The sequence below is a fragment of the Triticum dicoccoides genome, chromosome 7A (assembly GCF_002162155.2).
Source record: "Triticum dicoccoides isolate Atlit2015 ecotype Zavitan chromosome 7A, WEW_v2.0, whole genome shotgun sequence".
Taxonomy (NCBI): domain Eukaryota; kingdom Viridiplantae; phylum Streptophyta; class Magnoliopsida; order Poales; family Poaceae; genus Triticum; species Triticum dicoccoides.
Window position 1 is genome coordinate 19,789,230 of NC_041392.1, and position 18,262 is coordinate 19,807,491.

Genomic DNA, 18,262 nt, shown 5'->3' on the forward strand with positions numbered 1-18,262 from the left:
GATTATATTATAAGAGATAATTATTTTATATATGTAGCCGGTAGTGTCGGATAGATATATGAAAACTTGTTGTTCGACCAATCTCTCGGAGAAGGAGAGGTGGTCGATATCACTTCTCTCTGTATACATATGTTCATGACGATCTTTTGTTTCCTTCTTTTGCTTACTAGCTAGCTAGCGTGTCTAGTCCTCTCTCCCTACAAGAAATATGTCAACATGTGACCACCACTATTGGTCACTGAATGGTCACAAATTTTCATTTGTGACCTTTTTGTGACCAAAAACATAAGGTCAAAAGTTGGCCGTCATAAACTGACATTAGCGACCTTTCTTATGGAATGGTCGAAGACGTTTATGACCAAAATACGTCTACTGTGGCGTTTTGGTCACTAGCAACCTCCCCAGGCCACGTAGGCATCCAGCGTGGCAAGCTGATGTGGCACAAGATTCAGCCCGGTCCAATTCGGTTTTCTACATGGGCCTAGCCCAACAATTCGGCCTTTTTGCTGTATATTTTCTTTATTAATTTTCTCTATCTACATGGGCCTGGCCCAACAATTTGGCCTTTTTATTTCTAGATGCGGCCTTTTACATCCTATGATCTTTTACTTTTTGCTATTTTATTTTCCACTGTTTTACATTTGTCCCAAATATCATAATATCATACACTGGTCCCACACGTCAGAAATTTCAAATGTGCTCAAATTATTTTGATAAGTGGGTCGCATGAGTCATGTTTTCATTGCACACATTTTCAAATCACATACATAATTACTATTTCATATGAAACAGGAATTGTAATTCTGAAACATACATGAAATTCACAGAGAGAAGATACATTAAATCACATACATAATTACTATTTCATTCACAAACAGAGAGAAGATACGTTAAATTCCCAGATAACCCATCTATTATTACATAACTTGCTATATAAGAATGTCTTGGAGCTTCTTTGAACATCTTTCGTCTTGAATTTACTCAAAATATCTGCCAACAAGAAAACAGAACAGGAAGGATAGGGTGAATAACAACAACAACAACAACAACAACAACAGGGGGTGCTATTTAGTAGTAAGATCAAGTCTGGAATGTAAGAATGATTTGTTGTAATTGATAACTAAAATCTACAACAGCTCAAAGTGGCAGTAGCTAAAACACAATCTCAGAAAAAGCATATAATTGATGTGACATAACAAACTAGACAACCAAGAAATTGATGTGACATAGCTAGTTTCCAGCAATATCCAACGACAAATTGATGTCACATATATGTATCTATCATGCAAACAGCGGATGTACTATACTGATAACATTAGACTAGAAATAAGAGCCTCAAAGATCTTGGTGGTTAAGATCATCAAGTGGGATAAACCCATTAAGAGTAGCAAATATTTTGATAACATCACAGGCTCTGTTTGGCACGCAAAAAATTAATCAGTTGAAGCAGAGGCGATGTTTGGCATCACTGCATTTTACAGTTCCAAAACAGACAGACAGAGTCAGGAATCGGCAGCAAAGCAAGTATACGTATATAGGAATCTCTACTTGGAACCTAGAGTAAGAAGCATGGCTAGAAGAGCCCAAGAATTAATTAATCGTGTGTTATTCTTTAACTGGAATGTACGTGCATCATCAATAGAGAGGTGTGAGCTCTGGACTTAATTGGTTGTGAGAATGGACTGGACTGTTCCAAATACGTGCATCATCATCAGTTCTGTGAAGCAAATCTACATATCATATTTCTAGAATGGGCGCACCCAGTTGCTCACAAGTAGATTTAAACCCAACTTGTAATGCAATGATGTTTCTTGTACAGTATTACTATAGTTACCTAAATTTCCATAGGAATACTGACAGCAGAAACAGGGGAACGAGAAGTAAGTTAAATTAGAGCTAGCAGTTCCAAACAATCACTAAAAACAGCAGCAAAAGCAGACACAGATGCCCGCCAGAGACATTCCCACAGGCAAAGCAAGCACCTTAAGCCCTCTCGCCACGGATCCTCAAAGAGACCCACCAGGTAGGCCTCTGCAGCCTCCTGAAGGGCCAGCACCGCATGGCTCTGGAAGCGGAGGTCAGTCTGCACAGACAGAACAGGATGGTGATTTTAGTTTACTTGATTCATCATACTATAAGAGTTGACACAACGGGAGCATCACAATGTAGTGCACAAGTTGATTGATCGCCTTGAAGTCCTGGGCAATCTCCCTAACAAGCCTCTGGAATGGAAGCTTCCTGATGAGCAGCTCCATGCTCTTCTAGTACTTGCGGATCTCACTGCAAAGTCAAGCACAAAATTTACTCATTTAAGAATACTTCAAAACAAAACTATAACACATGCTAGAATAGGTTGGAAGATTTTACACACCGAAGAGCAACAGTTCCAGGGCGGTAACGGTGAGGCTTCTTCACTCCTCCAGTTGTGGGAGCAGACTTACGGGCAGCCTGTCAAAAAGCAAAGTAGAGCACATGGTCAAATTAACAATAATACCATGATAGTCCATATACATCAGTAGGATATCTGGTCATAAGCTGGCAATGAAGGTTGAGGTTCAAATTATACCCAGTTCAATTTACCTAAACCATAAATAAAGACATGGCATAGGTAAACTATCAATATTGCAGTCACAAACCTTGGTGGCTAGCTGCTTCCTAGGAGCCTTTCCTCCAGTGGACTTACGAGCAGTCTGCTTAGTACGAGCCATGAGCAAAACCTTGGTTTACCTGAAGCAAAAACAGAACATAGTCAATTCTATAAATTGAATATCACAATAACACAACTATAGTCTTCTCATAACCAGTAAATTGTGCCTGGCACCTTGTTGCTAGCAAATCCATTCAATAACTATAGAGTCCCAACAACCATCAGCCTAGAATACCTACCAAATTTTTGTACATTAAAAACTAACAACGTCATACAACACAGCTATACACCCCTTCAGATAGAAAGCAGTGTATTTCTAACTAAAACTTTTCATTCAAAAGATCAGACCCAAGATAGAATTCCACTTCAGATGAAAGTCCTGATCTACCTTTAGCATAGTTTGTTCACTCGAAAGACACATATAAAGATGACACACTAAAAAACTGCAGCCTAGTACTTTTTTTAACACTAAAGAAAACAAGGCTACCATGATCACTTAATTTTGCAAACAGAAGCAAGAAAAGAAATAGCAGTCCACTGATAAAAATATGCTTCCTAGTTATCACATGTAATCGTTGAACATCAACTTCACATAGTTATGTGCACATGATTTTAGTAATTAGCTAACTGGCAAGTTGATACAATTCAGATACAACAAATGTGAATGTGCATGTACTCAATGTGCATGTACTAAGAAGCCAAGAACACTGAAGAATTTACTGATTGAACAAGCAATGGTCATTTCATCCCAAACCTCTCAGCTTCACACAACTAAATCAATGTCCCGGGAAGGAATCACCAGAAATTTTACCACATACAGTACAAGCACAATGAAGTAGCATACCGAACAGCAGAGCAGGTAGCGGGGGAGGAGAGGGGGGCTGAGGAGCGGCCGCTTGCCTTGGCGACGTAGTCCATGAAGGAAAATTTGAAGGCGATGCCGAGGCAGCCAAAGAGGACGGAGACGTTGGAGCAGGCACGCGAGAAGTCCCCCGCCGCCATCGCGGGCTGCTGCTGTGGCTTGGCGACGGTCGCGAGTTGCTCGAATGACGCACCGATCCGCCGCAACGGCTTGTCCGCCTCGTTGGACCCCATCGGCATCGGTGGTGCTTAGTGCCGCCGCGGTGGTGCCCACGGTGCTGAGGATCCCGCGGTTTCTCAGGGACTGGCTCGCTGCCTCCAATGCCGCCAGGGCCGACGCTACCATCGTGTCGCCAGGGCCGCAGCCACACGGTCGACGGGCGCCACGCGGATGCGGTTGCGGATCTGGGCTCCGACGGCATGGACCCCCACCGCCAAGGGCACCCTGCCGCCGACCGCCATGGAGGGGTTGGCCATCGAGGAGGAAGGGGTCTCAGGCTAGGGTTTCGGCTGGAAGTGGGGAGTGTCTCTCGGCTCGGCATGGAGGAGGCCGGGATTGGGGGAGAAGCGGTTGGGTCAATCCAGAGATCCAGAGAGGAGGAGGAGTCATGGGTTGGAGGGTTGGAGGGGATCGATACATATGAGTCTCGCCGGACAGATGATGGGTTTCGTAGTAATTTCAAAAAATTTCCTACGCACACACAAGATCATGTGATGCATAGCAACGAGGCGGGGGGGGGGGGAGTGTGATCTACATACCTAGTAGATCGACAACGGAAGCGTTTGGTTGATGTAGTCGTACATCTTCACGATCCGACCGATCAAGCACCGAAACTACGACACCTCCGAGTTCTAGCACACGTTCAGCATGATGATGATCCCCGGACTCCGATCCAGCAAAGTGTCGGGGAAGAGTTCCGTCAGCACGACGGCGTGGTGACGATCTTGATGCACTACAGCAGCAGTGCTTCGCCTAAACTCCGCTACAGTATTATCGAGGACTATGGTGGCTGGGGGCGCCGCACTCGGCTAAGGAATAGATCACGTGGATCAACTTGTGTGTTCTAGGGTGCCTCTGCCTCAGAATATAAAGGACCAAAGGGGGGAGGCTGGCCGGCCACATAGGGCGCGCCAGGAGAGTCCTACTCCCTCTGGGGGTAGGATCCCCCCCCCCCAATCCTAGTTGGAATAGGATTTGTGGAGGGGGAAAAGAGAGAGAGGGGTCGGCCCCCTCTCCTTGTCCAATTCGGACCAAGGGAGGGGAGGGGCGCGCGGCCCATGTAGGGCTGCCTCTTCTCTTTTCCACTAAGGCCCAGCATGGCCCATTTAGCTCCCGGGGGGTTCCGGTAACCTCCCGGTACTCCGGTAAAATCCCGATTTCACCCGGAACACTTCCGATATCCAAACATAGGCTTCCAATATATCAATCTTTATGTCTCGACCCTTTTGAGACTCCTCGTCATGTCCGTGATCACATCTGGGACTCCGAACAACCTTCGGTACATCAAAATGCATAAACTCATAATATAACTGTCATCGTAACCTTAAGCGTGCGGACCCTACGGGTTCGAGAACAATGTAGACATGACCGAGACATGTCTCCAGTCAATAACCAATAGCGGGACCTGGATGCCCATATTGGCTCCTACATATTCTATGAAGATCTTTATTGGTCAGACCGCATAACAACATACGTTGTTCCCTTTGTCATCGGTATGTTACTTGCCCGAGATTCGATCGTCGATATTCCAATACCTAGTTCAATCTCGTTGCCGCAAGTCTCTTTACTTGTTCTGTAATACATCATCCCGCAACTAACTCATTTAGTTGCAATGCTTGCAAGGCTTAAGTGATGTGCATTACCGAGAGGGCCCAGAGATACCTCTCCGACAATCGGAGTGACAAAACCTAATCTCGAAATACGCCAACCCAACATGTACCATTGGAGACACCTGTAGTACTCCTTTATAATCACCCAGTTACGTTGTGACGTTTGGTAGTACCCAAAGTGTTCCTCCGGTAAACGGGAGTTGCATAATCTCATAGTTATAGGAACATGTATAAGTCATGAAGAAAGCAATAGCAACATACTAAACGATCGGGTGCTAAGCTAATGGAATGGGTCATGTCAATCAAATCATTCTCTTAATGATGTGATCCTGTTAATCAAATAACAACTCATTGTTCATGGTTAGGAAACATAACCATCTTTGATTAACGAGCTAGTCAAGTAGAGGCATACTAGTGAAACTTTGTTTGTCTATGTATTCACACATGTATTATGTTTCCGGTTAATACAATTCTAGCATGAATAATAAACATTTATCATGATTATAAGGAAATAAATAATAACTTTATTATTGCCTCTAGGGCATATTTCCTTCAGTCTCCCACTTGCACTAGAGTCGATAATCTAGATTACACAGTAATGATTCTAACACCCATGGAGCCTTGGTGCTGATCATGTTTTGCTCGTGGAAGAGGCTTAGTCAACGGGTCTGCAATATTTAGATCCGTATGCATTTTGCAAATCTCTATGTCTCCCACCTGGACTAGATCCCAGATGGAATTGAAGCGTCTCTTGATGTGCTTGGTTCTCTTGTGAAATCTGGATTCATTTGCCAAGGCAATTGCACCAGTATTGTCACAAAAGATTTTCATTGGACCCGATGCACTAGGTATGACACCTAGATCGGATATGAACTCCTTCATCCAGACTCCTTCATTTGCTGCTTCCGAAGCAGCTATGTACTCCGCTTAACATGTAGATCCCGCTACAACGCTTTGTTTAGAACTGCACCAACTTACAGCCCCATCGTTTAATGTAAACACGTATCCAGTTTGCGATTTAGAATCATCCGGATCAGTGTCAAAGCTTGCATCAACGTAGCCTTTTACGATGAGTTCTTTGTCACCTCCATATATGAGAAACATATCCTTAGTCCTTTTCAGGTATTTCAGGATGTTCTTGACCGCTGTCCAGTGATCCACTCCTGGATTACGTTGGTACCTCCCTGCTAGACTTATAGCAAGGCACACATCAGGTCTGGTACACAGCATTGCATACATGATAGATCCTATGGCTGATGCATAGGGAACATCTTTCATATTCTCTCTATCTTCTGTAGTGGTCGGGCATTGAGTCTTACTCAACTTCACACCTTGTAACACAAGCAAGAACCCTTTCTTTGCTTGATCCATTTTGAACTTCTTCAAAATTTTGTCAAGGTATGTGGTTTGTGAAAGTCCAATTAAGCGTCTTGATCTATCTCTATAGATCTTAATGCCTAATTATTAGGACTAGGAGAGGTGGCCGGCCCCCTCTCTCTCTCTCTTCCCCCTCCACGAATCCTATTCCAACTAGGATTGGGGGGGAATCCTACTCCCAGAGGGAGTAGGACTCTCCTGGCGCACCCCTTGTGGCCGGCCAGCCTCCCCCCTTTTGGTCCTTTATATACTGAGGTAGAGGCACCCTAGAACACAAAGTTGATCCACGCGATCTATTCCTTAGCCGTGTGCGGTGCCCCCAGCCACCATATTCCTCGATAATACTGTAGCTGAGTTTAGGCGAAGCCCTGCTGCTGTAGTGCGTCAAGATCGTCACCACGCCGTCGTGCTGACGGAACTCTTCCCCGACACTTTGCTGGATCGGAGTCCGGGGATCGTCATCGAGCTGAACGTGTGCTCGAGCTCGGAGGTGCCGTAGTTTCGGTGCTTGATCGGTTGGATCGTGAAGACGTACGACTACTTCCTCTACGTTGTGTCATCGCTTCCGCAGTCGGTCTGCGTGGGTACATAGACAACACTCTCCCCCTCGTTGCTATGCATCACATGATCTTGCGTGTGCGTAGGAATTTTTTTGAAATTACTACGAAACCCAACAGTGGCATCCGAGCCAGGTTATTTATGTTGATGTTATATGCACGAGTAGAACACAAGTGAGTTGTGGGCGATAATAGTAATACTGCCTACCAGCATGTCATACTTTGGTTCGGCGGTATTGTTGGACGAGACGACCCGGACCAACATTAGGCGTACGCTTACGCGAGACCGGTTCCCCCGACGTGCTTTGCACACAGGTGGCTTGCGGGCGACTGTCTCTCCAACTTTAGTTGAACCAAGTGTGGCTACGCCCGGTCCTTGCGAAGGTTAAAACGGAGTCTATTTGACAAACTATCGTTGTAGTTTTGATGCGTAGGTGAGATTGGTTCTTGCTTAAGCCCGTAGCAGCCACGTAAAACTTGCAACAACAAAGTAGAGGACGTCTAACTTGTTTTTGCAGGGCATGTTGTGATGTGATATGGTCAAGGCATGATGCTGAATTTTATTGTATGAGATGATCATGTTTTGTAACCAAGTTATCAGCAACTGGTAGGAGCCATATGGTTGTCGCTTTATTGTATGCAATGCAATCGCGATGTAATGCTTTACTTTATTACTAAGCGGTAGTGATAGTCATGGAAGCATAAGATTGGCGAGACGACAACGATGCTACGATGGAGATCAAGGTGTCGCGCCGGTGACGATGGTGATCATGACGGTGCTTTGGAGATGGAGATCACAAGCACAAGATGATGATGGCCATATCATATCACTTATATTGATTGCATGTGATGTTTATCTTTTTATGCATCTTATCTTGCTTTGATTGACGGTAGCATTATAAGATGATCTCTCACTAAATTATCAAGAAGTGTTCTCCCTGAGTATGCACCGTTGCCAAAGTTCGTCGTGCCCAGACACCACGTGATGATCGGGTGTGATAAGCTCTACGTCCATCTACAATGGGTGCAAGCCAGTTTTGCACACGCAGAATACTCAGGTTAAACTTGACGAGCCTAGCATATGCAGATATGGCCTCGGAACACGGAGACCGAAAGGTCGAGCGTGAATCATATAGTAGATATGATCAACATAACGATGTTCACCATTGAAAACTACTCCATCTCACGTGATGATCGGACATGGTTTAGTTGATTTGGATCACGTAATCACTTAGAAGATTAGAGGGATGTCTATCTAAGTGGGAGTTCTTAAGTAATTTGATTAATTGAACTTAAACTTATCATGAACTTAGTACCTGATAGTATCTTGCTTGTTTATGTTGATTGTAGATAGATGGCTCGTGCTGTTGTTCCGTTGAATTTTAATGCGTTCCTTGAGAAAGCAAAGTTGAAAGATGATGGTAGCAATTACACGGACTGGGTCCGTAACTTGAGGATTATCCTCATTGCTGCACAGAAAAATTATGTCCTGGAAGCACCGCTAGGTGCCAGGCCTGCTGCTGGAGCAACACCAGATGTTATGAACGTCTGGCAGAGCAAAGCTGATGACTACTCGATAGTTCAGTGTGCCATGCTTTACGGCTTAGAATCGGGACTTCAACGACGTTTTGAACGTCATGGAGCATATGAGATGTTCCAGGAGTTGAAGTTAATATTTCAAGCAAATGCCCGGATTGAGAGATATGAAGTCTCCAATAAGTTCTATAGCTGCAAGATGGAGGAGAATAGTTCTGTCAGTGAGCATATACTCAAAATGTCTGGGTATAATAATCACTTGATTCAATTGGGAGTTAATCTTTCGGATGATTGCGTCATTGACAGAATTCTCCAATCACTGCCACCAAGCTACAAGAGCTTCGTGATGAACTATAATATGCAAGGGATGAACAAGACTATTCCCAAGCTCTTCGCGATGCTGAAAGCTGCGGAGGTAGAAATCAAGAAGGAGCATCAAGTGTTGATGGTTAACAAGACCACTAGTTTCAAGAAAAGGGGCAAAGGGAAGAAGAAGGGGAACTTCAAGAAGAACAACAAATAAGTTGCTGCTCAAGAGAAGAAACCCAAGTCTGGACCTAAGCCTGAAACTGAGTTCTTCTACAGCAAGCAGACCGGTCACTGGAAGCGGAACTGCCCCAAGTATTTGGCGGATAAGAAGGATGGCAAGGTGAACAAAGGTATATGTGATATACATGTTATTGATGTGTACCTTACTAGAGCTCGCAGTAGCACCTGGGTATTTGATACTGGTTCTGTTGCTAATATTTGCAACTCGAAACAAGGACTACGGAATAAGCGGGCACTGGCAAAGGACGAGGTGACGATGCGCGTGGGAAACGGTTCCAAAGTCGATGTGATCGCGGTCGGCCCGCTACCTCTACATCTACCTTCGGGATTAATATTAGACCTAAATAATTGTTATTTGGTGCCAGCGTTGAGCATGAACATTATATCTGGATCTTGTTTAATGCGAGACGGTTATTCATTTAAATCAGAGAATAATGGTTGTTCTATTTATATGAGTAATATCTTTTATGGTCATGCACCCTTGAAGAGTGGTCTATTCTTATTGAATCTCGATAGTAGTAATACACATATTCATAATGTTGAAGCCAAAAGATGCAGAGTTGATAATGAAAGTGCAACTTATTTGTGGCACTGTCGTTTAGGTCATATCGGTGTAACGCGCATGAAGAAACTCCATACTGATGGACTTTTGGAACCACTTGATTATGAATCACTTGGTACTTGCGAACCGTGCCTCATGGGCAAGATGACTAAAACACCGTTCTCCGGTACTATGGAGAGAGCAACAGATTTGTTGGAAATCATACATACCGATGTATGTGGTCCGATGAATATTGAGGCTCGTGGCGGATATCGTTATTTTCTCACCTTCAGAGATGACTTAAGCAGATATGGGTATATCTACTTAATGAAACATAAGTCTGAAACATTTGAAAAGTTCAAAGAATTTCAGAGTGAAGTTGAAAATCATCGTAACAAGAAAATGAAGTTTCTACGATCTGATCGTCGAGGAGAATATTTGAGTTACGAGTTTGGTGTACATTTGAAAAATTGTGGAATAGTTTCGCAACTCACGCCACCCGGAACACCACAGCGTAATGGTGTGTCCGAACGTCGTAATCATACTTTACTAGATATGGTGCGATCTATAATGTCTCTTACAGATTTACCGCTATCGTTTTGGGGTTATGCTTTAGAGACGGACGCATTCACGTTAAATAGGGCACCATCAAAATCCGTTGAGATGGCACCTTATGAACTATGGTTTGGCAAGAAACCAAAGTTGTCATTTCTTAAAGTTTGGGGCTGCGATGCTTATGTGAAAAAGCTTCAACCTGATAAGCTCGAACGCAAATCGTAGAAATGTGTCTTCATAGGATACCCAAAGGAGACTATTGGGTACACCTTCTATCACAGATCCGAAGGCAAGACATTCGTTGCTAAGAATGGATCCTTTCTAGAGAAGGAGTTTCTCTCGAAAGAAGTGAGTGGGAGGAAAGTAGAACTTGACGAGGTAACTGTACCTGCTCCCTTACTGGAAAGTAGTACATCATAGAAAACTGTTTCAGTGACACCTACACCAGTTAGTGAGGAAGCTAATGATAATGATCATGAAACTTCAGGTCAAGATACTACTGAACCTTGTAGATCAACCAGAGTAAGATCCGCGCCAGAGTGGTACGGTAATCCTGTTCTGGAAATCATGCTACTAGATCATGATGAACCTACGAACTATGAAGAAGCGATGGTGAGCCCAGATTCCGCAAAGTGGCTTGAAGCCATGAAATCTGAGATGGGATCCATGTATGAGAACAAAGTATGGACTTTGGTTGACTTGCCCGATGATCGACAAGCAATTGAGAATAAATGGATCTTTAAGAAGAAGACTGACGCTGATGGTAATATTACTGTCTACAAAGCTCGACTTGTCGCGAAAGGTTTTCGGCAAGTTCAAGGGATTGACTACGATGAGACCTTCTCACCCGTAGCGATGCTTAAGTCCGTCTGAATCATGTTAGCAATTGCCGCATTTTATGATTATGAAATTTGGCAAATGGATGTCAAAACTGAATTCCTGAATGGATTTCTGGAAGAAGAGTTGTATATGATGCAACCAGAAGGTTTTGTCGATCCAAAGGGAGCTAACAAAGTGTGCAAGCTCCAGCGATCCATTTATGGACTGGTGCAAGCCTCTCGGAGTTGGAATAAACGCTTTGATAGTGTGATCAAAGCATTTGGATTTATACAGACTTTCGGAGAAGCCTGTATTTACAAGAAAGTGAGTGGGTGCTCTGTAGCATTTCTGATATTATATGTGGATGACATATTGCTAATTGGAAATGATATAGAATTTTTGGATAGCATAAAGGGATACTTGAATAAGAGTTTTTCAATAAAAGACCTCGGTGAAGCTACTTACATATTAGGCATTAAGATCTATAGAGATAGATCAAGACGTTTAATTGGACTTTCACAAAGCACATACCTTGACAAAATTTTGAAAAAGTTCAAAATGGATCAAGCAAAGAAAGGGTTCTTGCCTGTGTTACAAGGTGTGAAGTTGAGTAAGACTCAATACCCGACCACTGCAGAAGATAGAGAGAAAATGAAAGATGTTCCCTATGCTTCAGCCATAGGCTCTATCATGTATGCAATGCTGTGTACCAGACCTGATGTGTGCCTTGCTATAAGCTTAGCAGGGAGGTACCAAAGTAATCCAGGAGTGGATCACTGGACAGCGGTCAAGAACATCCTGAAATACCTGAAAAGGACTAAGGATATGTTTCTCGTATATCGAGGTGACAAAGAGCTCACCGTAACAGGTTACGTTGATGCAAGCTTTGACACTGATCCGGACGATTCTAAATCGCAAACCGGATACGTGTTTACATTAAACGGTGGAGCTGTCAGTTGGTGCAGTTCTAAATAAAGCGTCGTAGCAGGATCTACATGTGAAGCGGAGTACATAGCTGCTTCGGAAGCAGCGAACGAAGGAGTCTGGATGAAGGAGTTCATATCCGATCTAGGTGTCATACCTAGTGCATCGGGTCCAATGAAAATCTTTTGTGACAACACTGCTGCAATTGCCTTGGCAAAGGAATCCAGATTTCACAAAAGGACCAAGCACATCAAGAGACGCTTCAACTCCATCCGGGAACTAGTCCAGGTGGGAGACATAGAGATTTGCAAGATACATACGGATCTGAATGTTGCAGACCCGTTGACTAAGCCTCTTCCACGAGCAAAACATGATCAGAACCAAGGCTCCATGGGTATTAGAATCATTACAGTGTAATCTAGATTATTGACTCTAGTGCAAGTGGGAGACTGAAGGAAATATGCCCTATAGGCAATAATAAAGTTATTATTTATTTCCTTATAATCATGATAAATGATTATTATTCATGCTAGAATTGTATTAACCGGAAACATAATACATGTGTGAATACATAGACAAACAAAGTTTCACTAGTATGCCTCTACTTAACTAGCTCGTTAATCAAAGATGGTTATGTTTCTTAACCATGAACAATGAGTTGTTATTTGATTAACGAGGTCACATCATTAGTTGAATGATCTGATTGACATGACCCATTCCATTAGCTTAGCACCCGATCGTTTAGTATGTTGCTATTGCTTTCTTCATGACTTATACATGTTCCTATAACTATGAGATTATACAACTCCCATTTACCGGAGGAACACTTTGGGTACTACCAAACATCACAATGTAACTGGGTGATTATAAAGGAGTACTATAGGTGTCTCCAATGGTACATGTTGGGTTGGCGTATTTCGAGATTAGGTTTTGTCACTCCGATTGTCGGAGAGGTATCTCTGGGCCCTCTCGGTAATGCACATCACATAAGCCTTGCAAGCATTACAACTAATATGTCAGTTGTGAGATGATGTATTACGGAACGAGTAAAGAGACTTGCCGGTAATGAGATTGAACTAGGTATTGGATACCGACGATCGAATCTCGGGCAAGTAACATACCGATGATAAAGGGAACAACGTATGTTGTTATGCGGTCTAACCGATAAAGATCTTCGTAGAATATGTAGGATCCAATATGGGCATCCAGGTCCCGCTATTGGTTATTGACCAGAGACGTGTCTCGGTCATGTCTACATTGTTCTCGAACCCGTAGGGTCCGCACGCTTAAGGTTACGATGACAGTTATATTATGAGTTTATGCATTTTGATGTACCGAAGGTTGTTCGGAGTCCCGGATGTGATCACGGACATGACGAGGAGTCTCGAAATGGTCGAGACGTAAAGATTGATATATTGGAAGCCTATGTTTGGATATCGGAAGTGTTCCGGGTGAAATCGGGATTTTATCGGAGTACCAGGAAGGTTACCGGAACCCCCCGGGAGCTAAATGGGCCATGATGGGCCTTAGTGGAAAAGAGAAGAGGCAACCCTACATGGGCTGTGCGCCTTCCCCTTCCCCTAGTCCTATTAGGACTAGGAGAGGTGGCCGGCCCCCTCTCTCTCTCTTCCCCCTCCGCGAATCCTATTCCAACTAGGATTGGGGGGGGGGGGAATCGTACTCCCAGAGGGAGTAGGACTCTCCTGGCGCACACCTTGTGGCCGGCCAGCCTCCCCCCCTTTTGGTCCTTTATATACTAAGGTAGAGGCACCCTAGAACACAAAGTTGATCCACGTGATCTATTCCTTGACCGTGTGCGGTGCCCCTAGCCACAATATTCCTCGATAACACTGTAGCGGAGTTTAGGCGAAGCCCTGCTGTTGTAGTGCATCAAGATCGTCACCACGCCGTCGTGCTGACGGAACTCTTCCCCGACACTTTGCTGGATCGGAGTCCGGGGATCGTCATCGAGCTGAACGTGTGCTCGAGCTCGGAGGTGCCGTAGTTTCGGTGTTTGATCGGTTGGATCGTGAAGACGTAGGACTACTTCCTCTACATTGTGTCATCACTTCCGCAGTCGGTCTGCGTGGGTACGTAGACAACACTCTCCCCCTCGTTGCTATGCATCACATGATCTTGCGTGTGCGTAGGAATTTTTTTGAAATTACTACGAAACCCAACACTAATATGTAAGCAGCTTCACCGAGGTCTTTCATAAAAAAACTTTTATTCAAGTATCCCTTTATGCTATCCAGAAATTTTACATCATTTCCAATTAGTAATATGTCATCCACATATAATATCAGAAATGCTACAGAGCTCCCACTCACTTTCTTGTAAATACATGCTTCTCCAAAAGTCTGTATAAAACCAAATGCTTTGATCACACTATCAAAATGTTTATTCCAACTCCGAGAGGCTTGCACCAGTCCATAAATGGATCGCTGGAGCTTGCACACTTTGTTAGCTCCCTTTGGATCGACAAAACCTTCTGGTTGCATCATATACAACTCTTCTTCCAGAAATCCATTCAGGAATGCAGTTTTGACATCCATCTGCCAAATTTCATAATCATAAAATGCGGCAATTGCTAACATGATTCGGACAGACTTAAGCATCGCTACGGGTGAGAAGGTCTCATTGTAGTCAATCCCTTGAACTTGCCGAAAACCTTTTGCGACAAGTCGAGCTTTGTAGACAGTAATATTACCGTCAGCGTCAGTATTCTTCCTGAAGATCCATTTATTCTCAATTGCTTGCCGATCATCGGGCAAGTCAACCAAAGTCCATACTTTGTTCTCATACATGGATCCCATCTCAGATTTCATGGCTTCAAGCCACTTTGCGGAATCTGGGCTCACCATCGCTTCTTCATAGTTCGTAGGTTCATCATGATCTAGTAGCATGACTTCCAGAACAGGATTACCATACCACTCTGGCGCGGATCTTACTCTGGTTGATCTACGAGGTTCAGTAGTATCTTGTTCTGAAGTTTCATGATCATCATCATTAGCTTCCTCGCTAACTAGTGTAGGTGTCGCAGAAACAGTTTTCTGTGTTGTACTACTTTCCAATAGGGGAGTAGGTACAGTTACCTCGTCAAGTTCTACTTTCCTCCCACTCACTTCTTCCGAGAGAAACTCCTTCTCCAAAAAGTTTCCGAATTTAGCAACAAAAATCTTGCCTTCGGATCTGTGATAGAAGGTGTATCCAATAGTTTCCTTTGGATATCCTATGAAGACACATTTCTCCGATTTGGGTTCGAGCTTATCTGGTTGAAGCTTTTTCACATAAGCATCGCAGCCCCAAACTTTTAGAAACGACAACTTTGGTTTCTTGCCAAACCACAGTTCATAAGGCGTCGTCTCAACGGATTTTGATGGTGCCCTATTTAACGTGAATGCAGCTGTCTCTAGAGCGTATCCCCAAAACGATAGTGGTAAATCAGTAAGAGACATCATAGGTCGCACCATATCTAGTAAAGTACGATTACGATGTTCGGACACACCATTACGCTGTGGTGTTCCAGGAGGCGTGAGTTGCGAAACTATTCCACAATTTTTCAAATGTACACCAAACTCGTAACTCAAATATTCTCCTCCACGATCAGATCGTAGAAACTTTATTTTCTTGTTACGATGATTTTCAACTTCACTCTGAAATTCCTTGAACTTTTCAAATGTTCCAGACTTATGTTTCATTAAGTAGATATACCCATATCTGCTTAAATCATCTGTGAAGGTGAGAAAATAATGATATCCTCCACGAGCCTCAATATTCATCGGACCACATACATCTGTATGTATGATTTCCAACAAATCTGTTGCTCTCTCCATAGTACCGGAGAACGGCGTTTTAGTCATCTTGCCCATGAGGCACGGTTCGCAAGTACCAAGCGATTCATAATCAAGTGGTTCCAAAAGCCCATCAGTATGGAGTTTCTTCATGCGCTTTACACCGATATGACCTAAACGGTAGTGCCACAAATAAGTTGCACTATCATTATCAACTCTGCATCTTTTGGCTTCAACATTATGAATATGTGTATCACTACTCTCGATATTCAATAAGAATAGACCACTCTTCAAGGGTGCATGACCATAAAAGATATTACTCATATAAATAGAACAACCATTATTCTCAGATTTAAATGAATAACCATCTCGCATTAAACAAGATCCAGATATAATGTTTATGCTTAACGCTGGCACCAAATAACAATTATTTAGGTCTAATACTAATCCCGAAGGTAGATGTAGAGGTAGCGTGCCGACCGCGATCACATCGACTTTGGAACCGTTTCCCACGCGCATCGTCACCTCGTCCTTAGCCAATCTTCGCTTAATCCGTAGTTCCTGTTTCGAGTTGCAAATATTAGCAACAGAACCAGTATCAAATACCCAGGTGCTACTGCGAGCATTGGTAAGGTACACATCAATAACATGTATATCACATATACCTTTGTTCACCTTGCCATCCTTCTTATCCGCCAAATACTTGGGGCAGTTCCGCTTCCAGTGACCAGTCTGCTTGCAATAGAAGCACTCAGTTTCAGGCTTAGGTCCAGGTTTGGGTTTCTTCTCTTGAGTAGCAACTTGCTTGCCGTTCTTTTTGAAGTTCCCCTTCTTCTTCCCTTTGCCCTTTTTCTTGAAACTAGTGGTCTTGTTGACCATCAACACTTGATGCTCCTTCTTGATTTCTACCTCCGCAGCTTTTAGCATCGCGAAGAGCTCGGGAATATTCTTGTTCATCCCTTGCATATTATAGTTCATCACGAAGCTCTTGTAGCTTGGTGGCAGTGATTGGAGAATTCTGTCAATGACGCAACCATCTGGAAGATTAACTCCCAATTGAATCAAGTGGTTATTATACCCAGACATTTTGAGTATATGCTCACTGACATAACTGTTCTCCTCCATCTTGCAGCTATAGAACTTATTGGAGACTTCATATCTCTCAATCCGGGCATTTGCTTGAAATATTAACTTCAACTCTTGGAACATCTCATATGCTCCATGACATTCAAAATGTCGTTGAAGTCCCGATTCTAAGCCGTAAAACATGGCACACTGAACTATCGAGTAGTCATCAGCTTTGCTCTGCCAGACGTTCATAACATCCGGCGTTGCTCCTGCAGCAGGCCTGGCACCCAGCGGTGCTTCCAGGACGTAATTCTTCTGTGCAGCAATGAGGATAATCCTCAAGTTACGGACCCAGTCCGTGTAATTGCCACCATCATCTTTCAACTTTGCTTTCTCAAGGAACGCATTAAAATTCAACGGAACAACAGCACGAGCCATCTATCTACAATCAAACATAAGCAAGATACTAATCAGGTACTAAGTTCCATGATAAATTTAAGTTCAGTTAATTTACTTAAAGAACTCCCACTTAGATAGACATCCCTCTAATCCTCTAAGTGATTACGTGATCCAAGTCAACTAAACCATGTCCGATCATCACGTGAGATGGAGTAGTTTCATTGGTGAACATCATTATGTTGATCATATCTACTATATGATTCACGCTCGACCTTTCGGTCTCCGTGTTCCGAGGCCATATCTGTATATGCTTGGCTCGTCAAGTATAACCTGAGTATTCCGTGTGTGCAACTGTTTTGCACCCGTTGTATTTGAACGTACAACCTATCACACCCGATCATCACGTGGTGTCTCAGCACGAAGAAGTTTCGCAACGGTGCATACTCAGGGAGAACACTTCTTGATAATTTAGTGAGAGATCATATTATAATGCTACCGTCAATAAAAGCAAGATAAGATGCATAAAAGATAAACATCACATGCAATCAATATAAGTGATATGATATGGCCATCATCATCTTGTGCTTGTGATCTCCATCTCCGAAGCACCGTCGTGATCACTGTCGTCACCGGCGTGACACCTTGATCTCCATCGTAGCATCGTTGTCGTCTCGCCAAACTTGTGCTTCTACGACTATCGCTACCGCTTAGTGATAAAGTAAAGCATTACATCGCGATTGCATTGCATACAATAAAGCGACAACCATATGGCTCCTGCCGGTTGCCGATAACTCGGTTACAAAAC

The 18,262-nt window shown here is 43.5% G+C and overlaps 1 long non-coding RNA gene and 1 other non-coding gene across 2 annotated transcripts; both read right to left on the minus strand.

Moving 5' to 3' along the window:
- Positions 1–1,331: 1,331 nt before the first annotated feature.
- Positions 1,332–1,414, minus strand: LOC119334825. Its single transcript, XR_005161583.1, has one exon. It is a non-coding gene; the product is annotated as a small nucleolar RNA SNORD24 (small nucleolar RNA).
- A 772-nt stretch (positions 1,415–2,186) lies between these two features.
- Positions 2,187–2,726, minus strand: LOC119334327. Its single transcript, XR_005161280.1, has 3 exons — positions 2,637–2,726; positions 2,372–2,448; positions 2,187–2,280 (listed from the first exon to the last, which is right to left on the minus strand). It is a non-coding gene; the product is annotated as an uncharacterized LOC119334327 (long non-coding RNA).
- Between the last annotated feature and the right edge of the window lie 15,536 nt (positions 2,727–18,262).